This window comes from Bubalus kerabau, chromosome 5, assembly GCF_029407905.1.
Source record: "Bubalus kerabau isolate K-KA32 ecotype Philippines breed swamp buffalo chromosome 5, PCC_UOA_SB_1v2, whole genome shotgun sequence".
NCBI lineage: Eukaryota > Metazoa > Chordata > Mammalia > Artiodactyla > Bovidae > Bubalus > Bubalus kerabau.
Genome location: NC_073628.1, coordinates 35,506,612 through 35,530,723, shown reverse-complemented (window position 1 = coordinate 35,530,723; position 24,112 = coordinate 35,506,612). Strand labels below are relative to the sequence as shown.

The 24,112-nt window shown below is 48.0% G+C and overlaps 1 long non-coding RNA gene across 2 annotated transcripts in view; it reads left to right on the top strand.

Annotated features, from left to right (window-relative positions):
* The window catches only part of LOC129652636 (uncharacterized), a 343,372-nt gene extending 319,550 nt beyond the window's left edge, over nt 1–23,822 (top strand). For both annotated transcript variants that reach the window (XR_008714633.1, XR_008714632.1), the window contains exon 4: nt 23,723–23,822. This is a non-coding gene — a long non-coding RNA (uncharacterized LOC129652636). The remainder of the gene's footprint in view (nt 1–23,722) is intronic.
* The last annotated feature ends 290 nt before the right edge of the window (nt 23,823–24,112 follow it).

Below are 24,112 nucleotides of genomic sequence, written 5' to 3'. Positions count from 1 at the left end.
GTGTTTGTTTATTTATCACATACTTATTGAACAATGACATAGAGTCAAGATAAGGAGTTTAGCTTTTTTATTCTATAATAGCTCAGTTGGTAAAGAATCTGCCTGCAGTGCAGGAGACCCCAGTTCTATTTCTGGGTCAGGAAGATCCACTGGAGAAGGGATAGGCTACCCGCTCCAGTATTCTTGGGCTTCCCTGGCGGCTCAGCTGGTAAAGAATCTGCCTGCAATGCGGGAGACCTGGGTTCAATCCCTGGTTTAGGAAGATCCCCTGGAGAAGGGAAAGGCAACCCACTCCAGTATTCTGGTCTGGAGAATTCCATGGACTGTATAGTCCATGGGATTGCAAAGAGTCAGACACAACTGAGCACCTTTCACTTTCACAGTAGAGAGCTGCTAGAAGATTCTGAGAAAAGGAGAAACATATCAGATTTACATTTTTGAAAAATTGCTCTTGTTGCCTTTCGGATAATGGATTGTGAAAACAACATGTGTGGAAGTAGGGAGATGGATTAGAAAGCTTTTTCTGCTGTCCACATGAGAAATGATGGTGCTAAGATCAGGGTGATGTCAGAGGAGAAAGACACAGGAGAACAAGTGGGGGATAACTTGTAGTTGGGGTTATCAGGATTTGCTGATGGATTAGAGTTGGGGCAGGGGGTGGGGTGGAGAAGGAAGACAAGGGATGAAGGGAGAAGAATTGTGGGGGATCTGGGTTTTTATTTGAGCCACTGAATAGACAGAGGTAAAGTAGACAGAGAAGGGCAGGTTTGGGGTGAATGAATGAATGATGATGTCCCTGGGGTACTCAGTCTCTTTTGGAGGCTTGTCATGGACTGACCATACATCCCTGTTCACCTGGGACAGTTCTGGTTTACACCTGCTGACCCACCTTAATTGTTCAGAATGCTTCCTTTCAACCTCAAAGGCGGCACGCTTTGGATGATAAAGTACCTGGTCACCTAAACTTAGAATTTTTGAGCGTGTTGAGAATTGTTGGAAGAGTGCTTTGCAATGTGTAAAATAGTACATGAATGTAAAGCATCAATCAACATTAGCTATGTTAATGAAGATTTGTCCCAAAACTGAATCTTCTCTGCTCATTAACTTGCATGATTATTTTAGATTATATTCTTGTGCTGTCTGATTCACCTTCTGTGCTTTGAAGCTCCAGAATGGGACTCTATTCCCATAATGTCCTCCCCCCATTCCCATCCCCACCCCCATTCCCCTGTACTCCTCTCTCCTCCTCCTCCTCCTCACTCCAACCCTCCCCCAGTCTTCAGTGATTTCTAAATCACCAGACTTCATAGCCCTGTGGGGATTCTCCATTTAGGGAAACCCAATGGTTAATGCTTTCATAGATCAGAACTTTGTTAGGTATTAAACAGTGGCTCCCTGCTCTACAGCATTTCCTTGGCTAGGTTCACCTCAAGGGAGACAGTCTTAAAAAACAGTCCTCACTCATCCTGGCTTCCAGAGTGGTTTGTGAAAATGAAAATATCCACGTTGCAGCCGCCTTCCCTTCTTGAGAATGTCTAAATATACAGTGGTGCCCACAGAGGCTTTTGCATTTCACACAAATGCCAGCCTCTGTATGTTGGCTGGATGCGGCATGTCGAGATTTGGAGAAAGACAGCTGTGGATGCCTGGGTTCTGGTCCTCGCTCTATCCATTTGTGGATGCTGACAAAAATACTCCACCATTGAGGTCTTCATCTCCTTACCTGTAAAACAGAGCAGGGGGTCTCTCTGACCTTTGTAATTCCTTCCAACTCACCACTTATTTTCATAATGTCATATGAAAAAGTGATGCTTTGGAGCCAGGGAGAGTTCCATCACAGCCCTTATTTCTCGAGACAAACTTAAACTGACTTGAGCCTTCACACACAGACTGATGCAAGTCCTGAATGTTCTCTTATGGTTCCCTCCCGTTTGCCTTCCCAGCTTATCCTAGCACCAAGGACACTTCTACAACCTCCGCCACCCCACCCCGTCCTGTGATCTCACACTGCGCTTCCTGGATTAGTTTGCTGGGTCTACCATAACCGTGTACCACAAACTGGGTGACTTCAATTACAGGAAGTTATTGTCTGGAGGCTTGAAGTCAGAGAGCAAGGAGTGACCAGGGGGCTGTGAAGGAGAATCTGCTTGCCTCTCCCCCAGCTTCTGGTGGTTTGCTGGCATCCTTGGTCTTCTTTGCCTTGTAGAAGCATCTTTCCAGTCCCTGCCTTTATCTTCACATAGCATTCTTCCTGTGTGAGTGTCTGCCTCCAAATTTCTCCTTTTTATAAAAACATAAGTCATATTGGATTTGGAGCCTACCCTGCTCTGATCAGGACTTCCTGGTAGTTCAGATGGTAAAAAATTCACCTGCAGTGCACGAGACCCGGGTTCGATCCCTGGATTGGGAAGATCCCCTAAAGAACGGAATGGCAACCCACTCCAGTATTCGTGCCTGGCAAATCCCATGGACAGAGGAACCTGGCAGGCTACAATCCATGGGGTTGCAAAGAGCTGGACATGACTGACTAACACAAGCTACTCTGATATAACCTCATCTTGACTATATCTGCAGTGAGCCTATTTCCAAATAAGGTCACGTTCTGATGCCCTGAGGGTCAGGACTTCAGCATCTGAATTTGAAGGGACCCAATTCAACCAGTAATACCATGCAGGTATTGAAAAGCTCTGTTTTGTTCAATCCACTGCTGTCGTTAGTACCATTATACCTTATGAATAGGTACTGGCCCATAGGTCTCCCAGTGTAGCAAAGTCTCATTTGCCCAGCTTTCAACCAAGCCTGTATGACCCTTGGAAGGAGAGGGGTCTTCTTGGTGCTAAATTTTGCCTCTGATGTTTCCCACTAGACTTCTGAGACCACTAGGTCCCTTAGCAGCGTTCTCCTCCTAACACTGCCAAAGTCCCACCATCCCAGAGGTGTTTAGAAGTGAACATGAAGTACTCATGGGAGTGCAATGTGTGCGTACTTAGTCGCTCAGTCGTGTCCGACTCTGAGACCCCATGGACTGCAGCACACCAGGCTCCTCTGCCTGTGGGGATTCTACAGGCAGGAATACTGGAGAGGGTTGCCATGCCTCAAAGCCAGCCAGTTCTATTTAGGGGCAAACCCCAGACCCAGGAAACAAAGTCCTGTCTCATTCTCATTCTTCCTTGGAATAACGGGGAAGAAACTTACATTTTTTCCAAATTAATGTCAGGGCCCCCTGCCCTCTGCAAGATGGCTTTCTTGCTCTATCAGCAGAAAAGAAGACATCCTGCTATGACATGTGATTGGTGAGCATTCTTTGAGCAGCTGTAATGCGTTGTACTTGGTCCTGGGTTCAAAGGTGCCCACCCCATGTTCTGCCCTCAATTTACAGTACCAGTTTCAAATGATCAATTGGTACCCAGTCTCCCAGAGAAGGGCAGAGACTTGCCCAAGATCATGCAGCAGGTATGTGTGAGAATTAAAACTACAATCAGTGTCCCCCAGCTCCTCGTGTGTGTGATAAAAAGCCGGTGTGGCTTTCCAGCTGCATGTCAGGACATTCTGAACACATGTCTTCTGCTGCCTGACAGCGTTGCCTTTGCCCTGGCATCTGACCATGGTCGGACTGGCTGTGGCTTGCGGTTAAGTGTGAGTCCCATCATCCTTCATGTGGGAGAGAGCGTATAACGTGGTCTCACACTGGATCTAGTAAAGAAAACCATCACAAGAGCCGGAGCATGACCAGAGATTTGTTAAATTAACAGTCTCCGGGGGGCCTCCGGTTACTGCAGCACAAAGGTGCTGATTACATAGAGAAAGCGTGGCGGAAGGGCAAGGCCAGAGGCCTGGGGCTGCGTCCCATTGCCAGTACCCACCGGCTCTGTGATCCTGAGCAGGTGACGTAACCTCTCTGAGTGTCAGTGTCTTCCCTGTCATGACCCACTCGGTGCCACACTCCTGGAGAGAAGCTTAATTGGTTCCCAACTGCTACGGAAGCTGAGAACCTGAGCCTCACCCCCAGTGAACCAGCTTATCTGTTATCCATCACTGTGTAACAGACTTGGCACTTTAAAAACCAGAGACTTGGTGCTTTAAAACCGCAGCATTTATGATTGCGCCCTCGTCTGTGGGTCACAGGCAGCTCTGCTGATCTGCGTGAAACTTGACTGGGCTTGTTCATGCATCTAAGGTCAGCTTAGGATGACTCAGTTCAGTTCAGTTCAGTTTCTCAGTCGTGTCCAGCTCTTTGCGACCCCATGAACCGCAGCACACCAGGCCTCCCTGTCTATCACCAACTCCCGGAGTCCACCCAAACCCATGTCCATCGAGTCAGTGAAGCCATCCAACCCATCTCATCCTCTGTCGTCCCCTTCTCCTCCTGCCCTCAATCTTTCCCAGCATCAGGGTCTTTTCAAATGAGTCATCTAGGATGATTAGCCGTCCCTGTTTGCCTGGGACTGAAAGCATTCTTGGATATGGACCATTTCATTTAAAACTAGGAAAGTCCCAGGCAAAAAGGTGTGACTTGGTCACTCTGGGTCAGCTGGTGGAGGGGCCCAGGACTGACTGTCATCTGGGGCCATGGAGGGGTGGGGGTAAGATCACTGGGCCATATGCCTCTTGTCATCCAATAAAGTAAGCGGGCAGCTGAGCACAACGCCAGGAGAGCGGGAAGATGTGAGTTCCGAACTCATGTGTCACCAACTTGCCTCATCCTATTGGCCAAAGCAAGTTACACTGTCAGCCCAGATTTAACAGAGGGGGAAATAGTCTTCGCCTCTTGATAACTGCAGTCACAGTGCTAAGGGGCAAGAATACGAGGAGGGGAAGACCTGTGACAGTTTTGTGATCAAGCTGCTGCAAGCGCTAGGAGGCCTGCTTTCCGCAGCTGGTATTGTGTGTACCAGCCACTGGGATGCCAGGAACCGCAAGTGTGGTGTGAAACAGAAGAGGCTTGGTTCCTCCTGAAGACTCCTCTGTGTGCCTTGCTTTCTGTCCATTCGCCTTAGCCCATTTGGTTCTTATTTAACGGAATACCCTCCCTTCCTCTTTGCCTGGCCAACTCTTATCTTATGGAATGCAGGTTGGTAGTTACTTCCTCCAGGAAGCCCACCTGGACCTCCCAGCCTGGTTTAGCATCTGCTCACCACCCTGGATCCCCACTATGACCTCTATGCTTCCCCATATCTCAGCACTGATCACTGGCGCCAGCGCTGTGGAGACTGGGAACTCCCTGATGTCAGGGTGGTGGGATTCACGTCTGCATCCTGGCAGCTCAGTGAGGGCAGGGGAGATGCGTGCTGGAGAGGCGGCTTGAAGTCACCACTAACTGAAGATCCAGCTGGGACGGGAGCCCAGGGCTTTTTGAGCCCCTGAGTCATCGTCCTGCCCCCTCCACGTGGGCACCCATCAGCTGCAGACATCAGCATCACCCTGCTCCCATCTGCCAGGCACAAGACAGTGATCTAACTGTGGCCCCACCTCTGCACACCGCTTCCTGCTTTTCTGGGCCTTGGCACTGTCTGGGGTGAGAGTCTGCACACGAACGACAACAGTGATGTGGGTGTCAGCGTGAAAGTCAGGCCTGTGGCAGGCTCTGCCTGCCGCCACGCTGTGACTCTTTTTGCAGAGTCCTTGTGGCTGCCCAGCACTGGTGCCCCTGGCCTCCGTGCTCCTGCGGGCCCTGCGGACACAGAGGAGCCTGGTTTAGGGAGGAGAGAGTCAGACAGTCGTAAGGTCCTCCCCTTCCCCTCCTGCCAGCCCCCATTCTTCACCCATGCCACCATCCTTGCAAGGGTCCCATTCTGTCCACCTGGAGAGTTCAGCCTCTGCACTGGACTCGCTGCCTCCACACTCGCACGTAGTACACTTTCTAAAATGCAGGAGAACGTGGTGATTAAGAGCAAGACTCAAAGCCAGACCACTCAGTTTCTGCCTTTTCTGCCTGGGCAGCAGTAGGTGATTTTCTTAACCTCTCTGCATTACCTCATTTTTAAATGGGGACGTACCTGCATCTTCCTTCTCTGATGGCTCAGCAGATGAAGGATATACCTGCCATGCAGGAGACACAGGAGACAACAGGTTGGATCCCTGGGTCAGGAACGTCCTCTGGAGAAGGAAATGGCAACCCACTCCGGTATTCTTGCCTGGAGAATCCCCATGGACAGAGGAGCCTGGCGGGCCACAGTCCATCGGGTCACAAAGAGTTGGCCATGACTCAGCTTGAGCATGGATGGACACGAACCTGTGTGTCTTGAGGTTGCTTTGAGGATTAGCTGTGGAGACGTGTGTAAGGTGACATGTATAATGTAGAACATTCCCTGGGGTGGTTAGTGCTCAGTACGCGTTAACCAGCATCGTTATCATCTCTTGCCCTGCCTTGGACTCTTCAGTGGGTCCCCAGTGGACACAAAATGAACGGAGTTTGAGCTCCTATCACAAAGATCAGACTTTTGCTTTTTACCCTTTCTGCTTCTTCCTGCCTTGAACACAGATAGACTGCTTGGGGGTGCAGCCACTATCTTGCAACTGGAGGAAAATGTTAAGGATGACAGAACTGTAAGGGAAAAGGAACCTGGGACCTTGATGACACTGTTAGACTGCTATGTCAGCCTGGAATACTTTCCCCCAAACTTCACTGCATGAAATGAATAAACCCCATGTTTGATTAATAGTGGGGTGGAGAATCTTAGCTTCTATGCCTCACATTCATGATTCTCCAAGAGCTGGTCCCTTTTCCTTCTGCAACCTCATTTCTGAAATTGTATCCCCTCCTGCATTCCTGTTCCTTGATTTTGTGTTCTAGACATACTGAACTACCTGGGATTCCTTCCGCACACCACTCTGTTTTGAACCTCTCCACCACTGAGTGTGCTTTTCGCTCTTTACTTCTAAAACTTCCTGATCCACACTCACCTAGTTTCTGCCTGGCAAACTCCTGTGCATCCTGCAAAACCCTACTCTGGTATTAACTCCTCTGTGAAGATGGAACTGACTTCTCCACGCATCCTGGGCAAATTAGTTACTGCCTGCATATAAAATTGAGTTCATTGTCTGAGTTTGCATTCCTGTCTGCCTCTTTCTAGTAATTCCAATCTCTCCATGCCTCAGTTTCCTCTTGAATAAAATAATAGGGTTTTGTGAAGGTTAAATGAGATGATAAGCATCAGTCATTCAGAACAGCCAATAGTAAATGCTTAGTAAGTGCTAGTACCCATCCCCTTCGTCATTCTTATGCTACCAGGCTTCTCATTCCCTCTTGCTCATAAACTCTCAAGGGCAGGGGCTTTTTGATTCCTCTCTGGAGACCCTCCCCCTAGCATCATGCCTGGCAACACACAGCAGACATCAGGAAGGGTGGCTGAATTTGCTGATGAAAGTCTGTTAGCAAGCAGAGCACACTCTAGCTGCTCAGGCCTGATCTGGAATCTTTCAGTGAGATCACAGGTGGAGCTTGTCTCGACCTGCATCACCTCACAGGAGAGAATCAAGGTATAAGTCCTCCATGGAGTGTAACGGGCCATCCAAACGCAGCAGCACCACTGATGCTGGAGATGCATGGCTGCCGTGTGCATGGAGCATGACCCAGGGGAACCTGCTCCGGGGCTCCAGGCCCCTCTGGGTCAGGTCAGACCCCGAAAGACTCCCTGCTCAGAGTGAAGAAGGCATGTCCGATTCTCCTGTGTTGTCAAAGAAAAAAATTAAGGCAAACCTGGGTACCTCCAATGTTTCCTGGCTACATAGCTTAGATAAGTGATTTCAGGTCTTTGAGCCTCAGTTTCCACATCTCTTACAATGGGTTTATGGCAGAGGATTGTTGTGAGGATCAGATGTAACATCAAACATGAAGCACCTCGGACGGCGCCTGGCAGACAATAGATCCTCAGCTAGTTCCCTTCCCCTTGTCCCTTTGAGACTTTTCCTCCCCACCATCTGTACACTTGGGCCCAAGGACTTCCATCCTCCCAGTGACAGGGCTTCATTCAGCATGTGGTAAACCGGCTGGTTCTTGAGACTAAATCTGCTCCTCTTACCCAGGATGGGTCTGGGAGCCCCCAGATGGAGGGACACGTCTGCAGAGGCAACTTGCTTTCCCTGGAGCACAGCTCTCGCTGCAGAGATGGCCGCACAGGGCTGAAGAGCAGTCTAGTCTTGTGTGGACACGGTCTGCGGGATCCTCACGTGGCCCCATGCTGCGTAGCTCAGCACACTGAGCAGCCGATCAGGACTGCTGGCCCAAGGAGGTCCTACCAGGCTCCAGCCCTGTTACCTTGGGTCCAGGAAAGGGACCTTCCAGGGCCTCCTAACCGGAGCCTAGGACCCAAACAACCAGACCACAGGGGTGTCTGAACTGCCAGGGTGGATGGAGAAGAAGGACCCAGAAGGTGACTGTGGGCTACCATTTTATCTCTCTCAGATTTGGTTTCCTTGTCTGCAGAAGGAGGTTAATGAAGATTCAATACAGTAAAGGTTGAGATTGAGAGGAGTCAGAAAATAATACCTACATTCCCGGTTTAAGTTAAAAATTAACTGAGACATAGCAGATTCAGATAATAACATAGCAGATTCAGATAATAACATAGCTGATCACCACTAGTTAAATGCTAACACTGACTCAGCACTTAGTGTTTGTTGGTCTGTGTTGTGAGCACGTCGTGATATAGCTAAGTTAGTCCTCTCAACAGTTCCGTGAGGTAGGTACTATCATCATCCCCTTTTTATGGATGAAGATGCCAATGGAATTTTAGTTAATTTACCTGAAACCACACAACTAATTGATGGGAAAGTAGGACTGGGTCCTGGTAACCTGGCTTCAGAGGCCATGATCTTGAGGACTGCACTGCACCGAGGATGGGAAGCAGAACAGCTGCAGATCTGTAGACAGAGAGGTGTGCTAAGCCCTGCATTCTAGAATCAGAGACAGCCCTCTGCATTCCCTGCAGGAGAAGAGAGGTTGGCTTTCTAGGGGCCATTTTGGGGGCACGGGGCTGCCAGGGAATGCAGATCCAGTTCTGTCTGCCAAACCCACCCATCCAACAGCCATCCCTCCTCTCAGAGCCTGTGTTAGTTTCCTGGGTCTGCTGCAACAAATTGCCACAAACTTGGAGACAGAACAACAGAAGTGTATTCTCTCACAGTTCTAGAGGCTGAAGTTCTGAAAGCAGGTGTCAGCGGGGTCGGTCAGTCCTTCCTGAAAGCTCTGAGGGAGAACCCCGGCCTCTCTCATAGCTTCCTGTGTCCCTTGGTTTATACGTGCATCATTCCAGTCTCTGCCTCCATCGTCACCTGCTGTTCTCCTCTGCGTCCCTGGGTCCTTTTCCATCTTTGCTAAGGACATTCTCTCATTGGATGCAGCGTCTTCCCTGATCCCACATGAGCTCATTAGATCTTTACCTTAATTATATCTGCAAAGATTGCAGTTCCAAACAAGATCATATTCTGAGGTTCCCAGCAGACATGAATTTTGAGGGGAAGCTGTTCAACCACAACAGAGAGGATTAAGTGAGGGAGCCGGAGAAGCCAAGAGTGTTCCTCTAAAGGAAGTTTCTCCATAAGGAAACACAATGCAGGAGATTTCTCTCGTCTTAGTAAATATTAGCTTGGCTGCTTTAATGGAGATCAAAACAACATTGTCCAAAGCATAACAGATGCTTGTTTCTCTTGCATGTAAAATCTCAGCTGGGGACATAGACAAGTTCTGCTTCACGCAGTTCTGCGGGGACTGAGGCGTCTCTGTCTTGTGATTCTACTGTGCACCAGGATGTGACCTCAATTCCAAAGGCAGAGATGGCTCACTGGAGAGGCCCATGCTTTAGCTGGCAGGAAGTGAAGTAAGGAGTGGAGAGCAGCCAGTTTCCTCCTAAGGACACAGCCAAGAAGTTGCATGTAGCGCCTCTGCTCACACCTATTGGCCAGGGGTTAGCCAGTCATGCCTCGCTGCAAGGGGATCTGGGAAATCTAGTCTTTGGCTGTGAGGTCATGTGACCAGTGAAAACTCAGGAGATTCTATTTCTATTATATAGGAAGCTGGATTACTAAGGGATGCTAGCATAAAGGATGGGAAGCCCCTGGCACTGGGAAGCTAGTTCAACAAATTGTAAGTTTGATCTTCTGCCATGACATTGCTAATAACTACTCAATGGCCTTGCCGCCAATAAACCTCTGCATTGTCCATTGACTATGTCACCTGTCATCACAGTAACCTGAACTCAGACCGATCGTGAGTCCATAATCCTAAGACAGTCCACTCCTTTTCATGCACCTTAGCCCGCCTCACAAAGTCCACTGCTCTCCGGGCCTGTCTCCCTCTCCAGCTGGTCCCTGGACCCCAGATCATGGATCCCTAGAGCAGGGAGGCTCTCCAAGTTCCCTGTGTCTCTGACTACTAGCAATCTCCCGTGTCCTAGACTCTGAACCCTGGGTGCTGCAGGCCCTGCCCATGCTGAGCGGATGCCTTCCTGCATGCTGGAGGAGTTTGGAGAATTTTCTGGCATTAGAGGGTGAAAGTCAAAACAGTCATTCCAAGAACATCTGTTCCTGAATGGCAAGCATAGCCTCTGCACACCAGGACACATGCCTGCGCAGTTCAGCAAGCTGGATGGCAAAGGGAAGGGAATGTTCTGGGAGTGAGGACTGATGGACCCCACCGTGATGGAGGCTGGCCTTCCTGGAAGGGTGCTGTGCTGGGAAATAGGGAGTAGTAAGTGTCGGAGGCAAGTGAGGGCCCAAGGGAGTGGCCACATGGAAAGAGGCAGTGAATGCATGAAGGGAAAAGTGGATGAAAGGGTGAGCAAACGAGTGAGTTAATGAGGAGCAAATGAAGAAACAAAGAAGTTAGTAAATGAATGAATGAGTAGATGAGTAAATAAGTGAAGAAATTAATGAGCAGATGAACCAATGAATGAATGAATGTGTCTAATTTTGAGTGAATGAATAAGTGCACACTGGAGGAAATAAATATAGTGAATGAGTGAATCATTATGAATGAGTAATTAAGGAAGATGATATGTGATGGAACAAGTGATTGGGTCTATGCTTGAGTGAGCCAGCAGTTGGATTACTCTTCTTTTTCTGAGCCGCAAGACTGGAATTGTGGGGCAAGACAGAAGTCTAGCTGGAGGCCCAAGGTCAGGGCTAGCATGGCAGAGCCAAGGTTCCAACCCTGGCTGCCTTGTACCAAGGGGTATCTGTAGCCCCACTATGCTTTAGCTGGTGTGACTGTATTAATACTTTGGAAGGGAAAATAATCCTCTCTTTCTTAAAGAACCTTAGCAAAATTCAAGCACAGCTAGAAAAACTTAAGCTTCTGGAGGGATTTTTTATTTGTGAAAATATGTTAAAGGTAGATTTTCTTTGGATCATGAATGCATGCACATTTCCCAGCAAGTTCACAGAATGTATTGAGAAGAGATGAGACAGGACATCAGAGGATATGGTATAAACTGCCTGGGCGCTGGGAGCAGAGTCCCCAGGTCCCACGTGAGCTGAGAACAGCCTCTGGGAGCAGAGGGAAGCTGCAGAGCATGGTCGTGTTGGGTTTGCTGGTAGGACAGGTAGAGAGACACTTTCTGCCTTTTCTCCGAGCTTAGGTGAGTTAGAATGTGCTGGTCAGGAAGTTTTGATGGCAGTCCATTTCGGCCAGGCCCTCTCCAGCACTTTCTGGGTCAACATTGCTGTGGATAGGATGATGAAAGTACTGTCCCGGGACTCACGGAGTTCAGAGCAGCAGGGCCACCAGACAAACCCACCAGTGCGAGATGGTGGAGTCATTGTGGAAAGGAGAGGCTGTGTGACCCCAGAAGAAGGAGGTCAGAGAAGGTGTCACAGGATAGGGGGCTTGAGGACTAGACCTTGGAAGGGGGTGAGAAGACTGAGAGGGTCCAGGCAGACATGCAGCCTGAACTGAATCGTGGGTTGGGAGCATAGTGAATGTTGGTGACATCCCCAGCTCTGAAAACTGCCTGGCTCAGCACCAGGAAAGGGGCCTGCTGAGGTCACAAGGCAGGTCCTCAGGGAGGTGCTTCCTGAGCATTTGTGGGATGCATGAATGAAGTATAAAAGGAGACACTAAGCAGGGAGGAGGAAGGACGAGAGAGAGGTTCACTCCGAGTTATAGAGCAGATCCTTGGAGGGCAGCCCAGGACTTCAGAGACCTGTACAGGGAGCAGGTCCAGGGCAAGGCGTTAGTCCCTGGGTGCCCTGTGGTTGAGCCCAGGTCAGCACCTGGCACACAGCTGACATTTAGTATATTTGTTTTGAATAAATGAATGAAGGGCTATTCCCTGTGAGTAGGTTCTTGTATTTGTATCAGGATAAGACAGATCAGCAGAGAAGGCAATGGCACCTCACTCCAGTACTCTTGCCTGGAAAATCCCATGGACTGACGAGCCTGGTGGGCTGCAGTCCATGGGGTCGCTAAGAGTCGGACACGACTGAGCGACTTCACTTTCACTTTTCACTTTCATGCATTGGAAAAGGAAGTGGCAACCCACTCCAGTGTTCTTGCCTGGAGAATCCCAGGGACAGGGGAGCCTGGTAGGCTGCCATCTATGGGGTCGCACAGAGTCGGACACGACTGAAGCGATTTAGCAGCAGCAGCAAGACAGATCAGATGATATCACATGTACATTGACCGCGTTACTCCTCAGCTTCTTTCTTCTCTTTTTTTTTGGTAACCTCAGTCTCAGTGGGGTTTACAAACTGGAATAGCCTTCAAGAATGACCTCTAAGCTTCTGCTTCTGTGGGTGAGAAAACTGAGGCCCAGGGAAGGAAAGTGGCTCGGCCTTCTGCATTTTCCACTTCCGGTGCGATCTAGAATTACCAAAGCTCTAGAGGCCCGGATTCTGTTTCCTGTGATGCCAAGAACCAGGAGGCCTCCCCATCTCCTCTCTCTTCTCTCTGACCTCAGTCTTCCTCATCGACATGAGAGATCTCTAAGGCCCCTTCAGTTCCTCCCCACCACTCATCTCATTCACCCCACAAATACTGAGCCTCCCCACAATTCAGGTTCTGTGCTATACCCTGTGCCAGACCAGAGGGAAGAATCCCTAAACCCACACCAGGCCTCTACCCACATCACGTCATCTCAGCTCCTGTCGTATATTTTTTTTATGCTTATGTCTCTGCTATTCTACTCAAAGCTTCCCAGGGGTATTTTTCATTTTTGTGCTATCTTAAATTCTTCCCGGAGCAAGGCTCAAAGTTGATGCATAGATTAAACAATATAATGATTGTTACTTTTTTGTACCCAAAAACTCCTTTCCCTGTAAGTATCCACTGGAGATATTCATTGGAGACAGTCAAATAAGCAGATAATTTCATCCGGATGAGAACTACACCAGCAAGGGAAGCCTGGGGGATGTGGAAGCTCAAAAGATGGGCCCCTGATCTAGACAGAGGGTATCAAAGGCTTCCAGAGGAGATGAACTTCAGCTCAGTGTTCAAGGAGAAGAAGGAATTAAGGGAGGATGAGTTGACAGAGACAAAGGAAACGGCGTGTACAGAGTGCTTGAGGCCTGAGAGAGGCATGCCCATTTGAGGATCTGCTGGTCAGTTTTTTAAAATATTTTTTTGGCTGCACCAGGTCTTGGTTGCATCATGTGGTCTCTGAGTTTCAGCATGCGGGATCTAGTTCCCCGACCAGGGATCAAACCTGGACCCCCTGCACTGGGAGCTCAGAGTCCTAGCCACTGGACCACCAAGGAAGTTCTATCTGTTGGTAATTTTTGATGATGCTGAAATCATCCTCTTCACCTCTCCCCTCCCCAGAATTTCCTGAGGATTATCTGTTATGCACAGTAGGAACGATAGCTGGAGGGGAGCTCTGAGCTGTCCGCACTGACAAGCAGCTGGGGGAAAAGCCCTTATACATAGGACTTTAAGAATGGGGGCTGAGGTGATGGCTTCTGCTACGATGTACAGCATGCAGTGCAGACTCTAAAGTCACTTCCGCAAGCTGCCAGCCAACAGCCAGAGCTGAAGCCCCGTTGCCCCAGAGCCTGTGCGTGGACTGAACACCCCTGGCTGGCCTTTCTTCTGCACAGGTGTGTGCCACGAGTCACAGCACTTTGCACTTTTCTTGGAACCGAATCTCACCTCTTTGTGAGCAATAGCTTAAAACTGGTTTTAAAATATGAACATTTTTGAAGTTGAATTAGTCCCCTGGTCAACACCGTGTGGGTCGAATGGATTGGCTGGGAGGAGCAGGAGGTGGTGGATGGAAAGGAATGATGTGAGTCATTGAGCCCCATCAGGAGGCAAGTTCAGAAACCCAGAAGTGCCCCCAGGTACACGTCTGCATGGTCTTGTCCCAGGAAGAAAACTAAGGCCCAGATGTTCTTAGGTAGGAAGGAAGAAGAGGAAAAGGGCCGAAGGAGAGAGGGAGGGAGGCGAGCTAGGCAACTTCTTTTGGAAACAAACACCCACTCTTACTTACACATCAGATAGATATTAGGGATAATCAGCAGGTTTCCAAAGTGCTCCAGAGTCAATCTGGTTAGGTTGCTCTTGCTGAGGTTAATATGAGGAAATAGCATTCTTAAGCACCCATATTAACCTGTCTGTTGTTTTATGGACTGTAACAGCTGCATTTTATATCTTAATGGCTAACCATTTATTTCCCTCCAAAAAAGGGACATTTTCTTAGCCCATGAAGCAGGCACTCAAAGCTGGAAGCTTTGCTCCTCGAAATGAATTTTGAGGCAGAATCTCCAAGCGGATGCAAGTAGCTGCCACAAACAGCCCCCACTCCTTCCAGGGGTCCCCCACTTTTTCACCCATACCCTCCAGCACACTCTCTCCCTCTTTAGAGTCCTCTGTGGTTCACCCCTCTAGGCCTTTCTCCAGGCTGCTGTGGTCTCGGGGGAGTCAGGGATAACAGTGCATGGAAGGGTCCTCAGTGCAGAGAAAAGGCCCTGGGAGCTAGGAGAAAGAGCAGAAGGACCCAGCTGGACCAGCTTCGGAGAAGAAGAGGGATGTGAGCTGGGTCAGGGGAGAAAGATGAAAGATTAAAGAATAGCCTCACTTCAGTTCAGTTCAGTTCAGTTCAGTCACGCAATTGTGTCTGACTCTTTGCGACCCCATGAACTGCAGCACACCAGGCCTCCCTTTCCATCACCAACTCCCGGAGCTTGCTTAAACTCACGTCCATTGAGTCAGTGACGCCATCCAACCATCTCATCCTCTGTCATCCCCTTCTCCTTCCAACATCAGGGTCTTTTCAAATGAGTCTGCTCTTCACATCAGATGGCCAAAGTATTGGAGTTTCAGCTTCAACATCAGTCCTTCCAATGAACACTCAGGACTGATCTCCTTTAGGATGGACTGGTTGGATCTCCTTGTAGTCCAAGCCTCACTTACATAGTGCCAACCCCATGCCTGACCTTGCTCATGAACTTAGAATATATTATTCAATCCTCACAACCACTCTCAGAGGTAGGCATAGCTATGATTCCTTTTTTCTGAGTAAATGCGGAAACTGTAAATGAGGCCCACAGATGTGAAGTCACTTCCCAGAGTAACACACTTCTGAGTGGAGAAGCCAAGGTCACACTGGGTGTTTTGGCTCCAGCATCCATGGTTTTCACCCCCTGTTGCACATCCTTTGTAACCAACCTTTATGCTCGCATTTCTCCAACAAGTGTTGATTGAGTGCTGACCTGACCGTGTGCCGCACAGCCTCCAGAGGCTGGGGTACACAAGTAAACAAAATAGACACACTAATTGAGTGGCTGCTGTGTGCCTGGCCCCCTGAAGACAACCCCCCCCCCCCCGCCCAGGACATCCGGGTGACCAGACAAAAGTGGGTCCTGCCCCGCTCTAATTGGAGAGGCAGACGTTCATCAACTGTCATTCAAAGAAGTACAAGTGCCCTACAGAACAGAAGGCAGAGAAAACCTGCCTCCGGAAGTGATTTCCAGTCTAAGCTGAGACCGAAATGGTAAAGGCAACTCCTGGAAGGGGAAACAGAATTTGCTGCCTGAGTATAATGGCCTGAAAGATGGCTGGCTTGCACAGAGCCAAGGGAACAAGGGGACAGACAGGAAGATACAGTCAGTGTATCTTTCTGTGACTTGGGAACAAAAACAATTTAAACTAGGAAGCGCGCAAGGGTCTGAATGAGAGCAACAGGTCACTCAATGTTTGGCAGTTTCCAAAATTTTTCACACTCACCCTCTTTGGTCTGAAAGCAGTCTGGTGAAGTGGGCAAGTGTGGGTGAAGTCCCAACCTAAGTGATCAGAACACTGAAGTTCCCCTGAAATGATCCCTAAGAACTGAGAGCGTGAGAATGAGGGTCCCGGTCTTCCTGCTCAGGGCGGGTTGGGGAGGCGGATGGGAAAGGAGGCTTCGCAGGCCGTACACAGTGACAGCCTCGGTGCCCTGTGACCCTGTGGCCAGGGGTCCCCTCGCAGGCTGTGAGTGGAGCTGGGAAGTGTCGGGGAAGAAGAGAGTTTCCTCTTCCCTTCTAGCCAGGTTCTTCTGGCTGGTCTGAGAACCGAATTGACATAAGACAGATGAACAGGAGAAAATGGAAAGTGTAATGACTATATTCACGGGAGAGAAAGAAATCTAACTCACCCAGGAAAACTAACTCACCAAAATGGCTGAAACCCCCACCTTAAATACCATCTTCAGCTAAAGTCGCAAGGGAATATTGGGGATAGTAATTTCAGACTTCAAAAGGAAGGAAGGCAAATGGAAAAGAAAGAGAAAATATTTGGTAAATAAATGTTTGCTGGGCCATGCAGAGACAGTGGGACAGAGTGTGGCCTCTGATCCATAGGTCCTGTTCCCCCCACCATCCCCAGTCCATATTCTTGTTGCAGCAAAAAATAGAAATGAGACTTTTCTTAAATAGAAATGACTTTTCTGATAGAAAAGAAAAATAAGGAACCAATGAACTGACTGGGGAAACAGCATAAACAGACCTGCAAGAGTTAAGCAGTCTCGGTTATTCTTTTGCTGTTACTACCAACAAACACTTGTAGCTGGACTTGTCCTTCACAAAGCTAATTACTCTCTGACTCCATATGAATTACACTCTGCACCTGGCATTCTTTTCTCCCTACACACCCTCATAGCATTCTGCATATCAGAAAGAAGGTCACAGGCCAGATAAACTTCAGGAAAGAGCAATCCCAGTTGCCAAGTTGCCTGATGCCAACTGTGGCCGTTTTGAAGTTTTGCACAAGAAAAATAAACCACAAGACCTTCATTACGATATAAAACCTTCCCCTATTCCCCAGGGAGTGGGACACAGTTCTTAAGACTCTAGCCTACTATGTTTCCTCTTTGCCTGGCAAAGAATAAAGCTCCTTTTTCTTGTGCCTCCAAAACCCTGTATTTCCTTTTAGCATCAGTGCACAGAGAGCCCAGATCTTGGCATCAGTATCTCTGGTGATGGCTTTATTTTGGGAACAGGCCCTCTATCTAAATTTTCTGGGCAACTAGGGGGAAGGTCAAAGTTTCTTCCTGAGTCTTTCGAGCCTCGGTTGTTTTCAGTTCAAAATAATTGTCGTACTAAAGAGACACTGAGGGAGGGAGAAGAGAGCAAGTTTTGCATCCCTGCAGAAGCGAAGCTGTCCAATGCTGTGCCTGGCACTTGGTCATTGCTCAGTGAATGCTCATTCCCCTGCCTCTAACAAAGAGGCTACAAGCATCACTTTGGTTTTGCACACCGCCTGGCCACCATCCTCACCTTCTGTGTCAGTATGTGTTTGGGTGGGTGTTAGGCACAGTGTATGAGAAAAGAGAAAGTTGTTCACACTCCTTGCCCACAGCAGGATCCCTGTTTCCCAGCATCACAATGTTCCACCAGGAAGATACTGCGAAAGGTAAATGGATTGGCCTCTGCCTGGATTCTGCAGAGGGAAACTCAAGGAGACAACTCTCCGGCTTTTCCGCTGCCCCAGCCCTGGCGCCTTACCACAGCATACTCTAGTGCTTTGGCCAGGAGCATCCCTCCTCAGAGAGAGCTACTTTGGGAATGTATTCACTCAAGAAGAATCACTAGCATTCACTTACTAAACCCCTTTGATACATTTTCCTCATTTAATCACCATGGTAATCTTGTGAGGAAGATACGTATCTGTCAGCATTTTGTAAAAGAGACTTGACATGGTTGCCACTCATGGCACACATAACAGCAAAACCCAAACACAGTTCCTCTCTGACCCCCGCCCAGCCTTTTCTTAGCCTTTCTTGGTCCAGGCTTCAATAGTGCCTAGTCAGAGACATCACAGCAAACGTTCCCTGCCCTTAGGTGTTCTTGCTCATTGGAAGGATGGTTTAGAACACCATCCCGGCCCCTGCAAAAATGAGCATGGATCCTTCATGGGGTGTAGGGCGGGGGGATGCTGTATTCTAGAAGTCTTGCTTCCCAGGCAGCCTGGAGGCCAGAGTTACAGTCCCCTCTCTGTGGCACATCCATCAGACATCAGTAGATGGATGCTGGCCAGCATCAAAATTGTGGCATCGGAAGGGGCTGGAGGAGTGTGGCTGGCTCCCAGCCTCTTAATTTTCCCATTCTGCTGGAAGGTCGTGCTCATTCGAGCTTTCAAACCAGAAATAAATTATTATAATCCATTTGCTAATTACACCACGCTGAAGCTCGAGACGCTGTAAATTGCAGCCGTGATAGAGCTAGATGAAGTTTCGGGGAGTTTATTTTTAGCCATGCAGAGAGCACTCGTTTTCCTAGAGGCTTCATTTGCAAGTCTAGGAGGGACATGGAGAAGGCAATGGCACCCCACTCCAGTACTCTTGCCTGGAAAATTCCATGGACAGAGGAGCCTGGTAGGCTGCAGTCCATGGGGGTCGCGAAGAGTTGGACACAACTGAGCAACTTCACTTTCACTTTCATGCATTGGAGAAGGAAATGGCAACCCACTCCAGTGTTCTTGCCTGGAGAATCCCAGGGACGGGGAAGCCTGGTGGGCTGCAGTCTCTGGGGTCGCACAGAGCCGGACACGACTGAAGCGACACAGCAGCAGCAGCAGCAGGAGGGACAGGGAAAATTTGTCTGCACGGTCCTTTCTGTCCCATGACTTGGATGGAGTCATTGAACCTCCCTTGCCCTCCTCGGTAAAGCAGGTGACTGTCATGGTTGATATTGAAGCACTGTCTGTCTCTCAGGTCTAACTCTCATTTTCTGACTATGGAAACTAGAATGTGTTCAGACGTCATCTTTCCCTGCCTAGGTCATCCTGGAGAATATCAGAAGCCATCACCCCAACATGTGAACTATGGGACACAGGCCTCAGAAACCTCAGGTTAAGTGGGTGCATGGTCCCCCTTTCCTGATCCTTTTTTTTGGGGGGTGGTCAGGTGGAAAAAGGTAGGATTTTTGTACAGGATTTTATGTGTACTTTACACCAGCTATGTCCACAGCTAGGTGCTTGCCTTTGAATGGCTGTTGAATGGCCTTCTCCATTCAAGGCCAGGGTCACCAGTTTCAGCTGGGCAGTCACACTTGAGTGTCTGTACACCAGGCACTGGACTTGGTTCTGAAAACATCATGAAGGTGAAGTGGGTGCAATTTCGAGCTCCAAGGAGACCAGCAGGGAAGGTAAAGCAGGAAATGAATATGGTGAAGTGCTTTTTGAACGGCAGTATTAGCCACAGATGATAAAAGTGCTGAGTGTCATCAGTCATGTCACAGACTCACTGTGGTCTGCAGATCCTGGTTCATTCGTGCCTGATGGGAGAGGAGAATCAGGGAAGGCTTTGAGGATGAAGGAGTATTTGAGCCGGTCTTGGTGTATCAATAGGATTTAGAAATATAGGGACTGGGTAAGGGAAATTGCATAGACCTGCCTTGGTAACCTTGGAAACCACCCTGACCAGATCACAGGGATGGCAGTCCCTGACCGGTCAGCATTCCCAGATGCCTAGCAGAGCACTTTTCTTCCCTAGACACCATGACCTCCAGCAAATTTTCTTCAATTTTGACCAAAGTATGATATGTTGGGTTTTTTTTTTTTTTCCCCCAAAGGCTGAGCATAAAACATTCTGTGTTTGGATGCTTCTGGGTAAACAATCTTCTCCCATCTTTGTGTGATTCTTGGGTGGATAGATGGATACGTGGTCAGATGGATGAATGGATGGTTTGATATCATTATAGAGCGGCCACAGGAAGGAGATGGAAACAATTAAGCTGGCTGGGCTTGTGGGAAACGTTATGGGAAGAGGGCCGTGGAGCTGAGCCTTGAACAATGGATAGACTTTTCTCAGCTCACAGTGCAGATAAAGGTCTTCCATTCCAAGGGCAGCAAAATGGAAGCATGAAGTGCATGACATTGTGGGAGAATGGTGAGTTCCAGGGCTTAGGAGGGGAGGATGAGTAAATGTGGTAGCTGAGAGCACAAGCTTTGAATTAGACAGATGGTGTTTTGAATCCCAGCTCCGGCGCATAGTAGCTGAGCGATCTTGGGCAAATTATATTTCTTTTCTTAGCTTCTCCTTTCTCATCCGTAAAAAAAAATGGGGGGAGTATTAACAAAAACTATGCCCCCCAGGTGGTTATTGTGACGATTAAGTGAAATACTGTTTAGCACACTGACTGGCATACACTTAATGTGCACTTAATAAATAGCAGTTTATGCTTCTTATTTTATTGAAACAATTCTAATTAAATTATGAAACTAATAATGTTATATACCAGTTTTGCATCAACAAATAACAAGTTATGGAAATGCCAATTGAAGCCACAGAATTGAAGAAAGAGGGGGCTCTTTACTCTTTCACATATAAGGATGAGACAAAGAAAAAAGAACTAGCAAGAAGCAGAGAACATCCCTGCAGGTAAAGGAGACTCAGAAGAGATTGTTGTTGTAGATGCCAAGGCAGAAGGGTTTCCAGAGGAGCCTGTGATACTGCTGGAGGGTGACCCAGGGAGGCCACTGCAGACTGAGAAGTCTTTGGAATTTGCAGTGACAACATGATTATGGTCTTAAAAAGAACTCTCTGGAGGTGGAGCCCCACCACAGTAATTTGTGGGGTGTGTGGGTGTGGGGGAAGTAGTTTAGATGGCTCTTTCAGGAATTCTTTCAAAGGAGAGGAAGAACTTGGAGTGGGATGGAAGCAAGGCCACTAGAAGGGCTGAGTTAGAGTAAGACGATTTGAACTCAGTTGTTTGTCTTTCTAAACCCATGCCTCTGTTTGATCAATGTAACATCACTGTCCCGTTCCCAATTCTGATGCTCTGGTACCCATCCGCCAGTACTTACCCCAGCCCCACTACGGAGCTGTGCCCGCCAAGATTTTGCCTGGATTTGTTTCTTATAATCGCATTCTAAGAACAGTAGGGATTTAATGGTCTGTTTAAATAAAGCAGATAAGAAATGATGTTGGCATTGAGAAGGAGATAGATTTGAGAGTCAGCAAGTAGACCGAACTGAGCGAATGTAAGGAGTGAGCCGGGGGAGTCAGCGAGGGGCCCTGTGGTTCCTGCGTGGAGGGCTGAGTGAACCGGCCACGCCTGCTGGTGGGCGTGTCCCTGCTCCGCGGGGGTCCTTACCTCCACCTGCCTGGGCAGCAGCCCACAGGCTTACGGAGAGTAAGAAATCAAATGGTAGGTGGACTCATCATTTGGAATATTTCAAATGCTTGATAAACCTAGGCTATTCTTATTAATACTGTGATAAGCTAGAAACAGCACATCTGGCTCTCTTTACTTTGTACTCTCTCTCTAACTGCACAACCTCTTCGTCAGGAAGCATAATTCTAAATGGCAGGAGGGAACTAATGTGTATTGCTCAGGTACCTTTTTACAGATAAGGAAATGGGAGGGGCAGGGAGGTTTTTAAAAGACTAGCCTGAGATTGCACCTAATAACTAGAGAATACACTTTTTTTCTAAGCACACATGAAACATTCACAACTGACTACATCTTGGGCTATAAAATGCATCTCAGTAAATTTCAAGGAATCAGTATCCTGCAAACCACATTCCCCCACTGCAGGACAATTAAACTAGAAATCAATAACAGAAAGATGAGTTTTAAAAGATGCTTTGGGCAGGGGATAAATAGTTTGGGGAGAAAAAATGCATTGAGAGATTCACAAAAACACTTCTAACTAACTCATGAGTCAAACAAGAAATGATAATATGAATTGTAAAATACTTATAAATGATAAGAGAAATATCAGATATAACATGTACACACTGCTATATTTAAAATGGATAGCCAACTGTATCAGTTCAGTTCAGTTCAGTCTCTCAGTCGTGTCCAACTCCTTGCAACCCCATGAATCACAGCACACCAGGCCTCCCTGTCCATCACCAACTCCCGGAGTTTACCCAAACTCATGTCCATCGAGTCGGTGATGCTATCCAGCCATCTCATCCTCTGCCATCCCCTTCTCCTCCTGCCCCCAATCCCTCCCAGCATCAGGGTCTTTTCCAATGAGTCAGCTCTTCGCATGAGGTGGCCAAAGTATTGGAGTTTCAGCTTTAGCATCAGTCCTTCCAATGAACACCCAGGGCTGATCTTTAGAATGGACTGGGTGGATCTCCTTGCAGTCCAAGGGACTCTCAAGAGTCTTCTCCAACACCACAGTTCAAAAGCATCAATTCTTCAGCACTCAGCTTTCTTCACGCTCCAACTCTCACATCCATACATGACCAATGGAAAAACCATAGCCTTGACTAGACGGACCTTTGTTGGCAAAGTAATGTCTCTGAGCCGACTGTATAGGACCTGCTATATAGCACATGAAGCTCTGCTTAGTGTTACATGGCATGTCCCATTGCATGGGAGCGGAGTTGTGGGAGAATGGATACGTGTATATGTATGGCTGAGTCCCTTCCCTGTTCTCCTGAAACTATCACAAACAGCATTATTAATCGGCTATACCCCAATACAAAAGAAAAAAAAAATTTAAGTGGAATTATAGCTAAGACAGTACTTAAAGGAAATGTATGAACTTAAATGCTTGTATTCAGAAAGAAGAAGCACTGAAAATTGACAAATGGGCTAAGTATCGAATTTAAGAACAGTAGTAAACATAAATGGGCTTCCCAGGTGGCACTAGTGGTAAAGAACCCACCTGCCGATGTAAGAGAAGCTGATTAGATCCCTGGGTCTGGAAGATCCCCTGGAGGATGCCATGGCAACCCACTCCAGTATTCTTGCCTGGAGAATCCTCATGGACAGAGGAGCCCGGCGGGCTACAGTCCATAGGGTTGCAAAGACTCAGACATGATTGCAACGACTTAGCACACATGCATGCATGCAGTAAACATAAAAAAATAAGATAGCCCAGGATTGTGCAGTTACAGGTGGTAGAGCCTGGATTCAAACACACATATGGCTGCTTCTAAAACCCCCACTCTCTCCACTGTAGCATGAGCCTTGCTCTGTATCATTCTCCATAGTATGCCCAGCGCCTGGAAATTAGGTTTCTCCCTAAGAGTCCAAGACCTGAGCCTATAGGGTAACTCCCTGTGTCCACAGGTTGATGATCAATCATGCTCACTTACTCACCCATCCTTTTCTTCATTCATTGATTAAATATTTATTGAGCGTTTGCTATGTGCCAGGCACTGGAATCCCTGTCTTAGTCGCCTTGCTCTGAGTGTTCAAACCCACTCTTCAGCCTGGGCCAAAGCTGCTGCTGCTGCCCACCCGAACCCCATCCCTGCCCCGCCCCCCGGCTGCCTGAGCCTCAGCTGCTGCTTGTCAGAACAGCAGCCTCGTCAGAAGTGACTGATTTCTGTCTTGTCTCTTTCAACAGGTAGACTGAAATTACCATGTGTCCAAATTAAAATTGCATACTTCAAGGATTATTTGAAGGACTATTCTTAGACCCTTTTAAGAAGATTTAAATAAAAGTGAGTTGATTTTTTTTTTTACACTTCAGAGAGTATTCATGATTTAAGTTAATGATATGGGTGCTTTTTTACTCTACCCCTTAAATATGTGTTAATAGGTAGACTTTATATCCATTTATATTATAAGAGATTTTTTTTTAACCTAAAAACAATGAGCAGAGAGTTCAGAATTACTGCGTGGCTTCCCTGTACGATTTTAGTACATTTCAAAGGCTTGAGAAATTTTAGAGATGATAGGGTCTTAGAGGTGTGGACCTTTGATAGATAGATAGAGAGATAGATAGATGGATGGA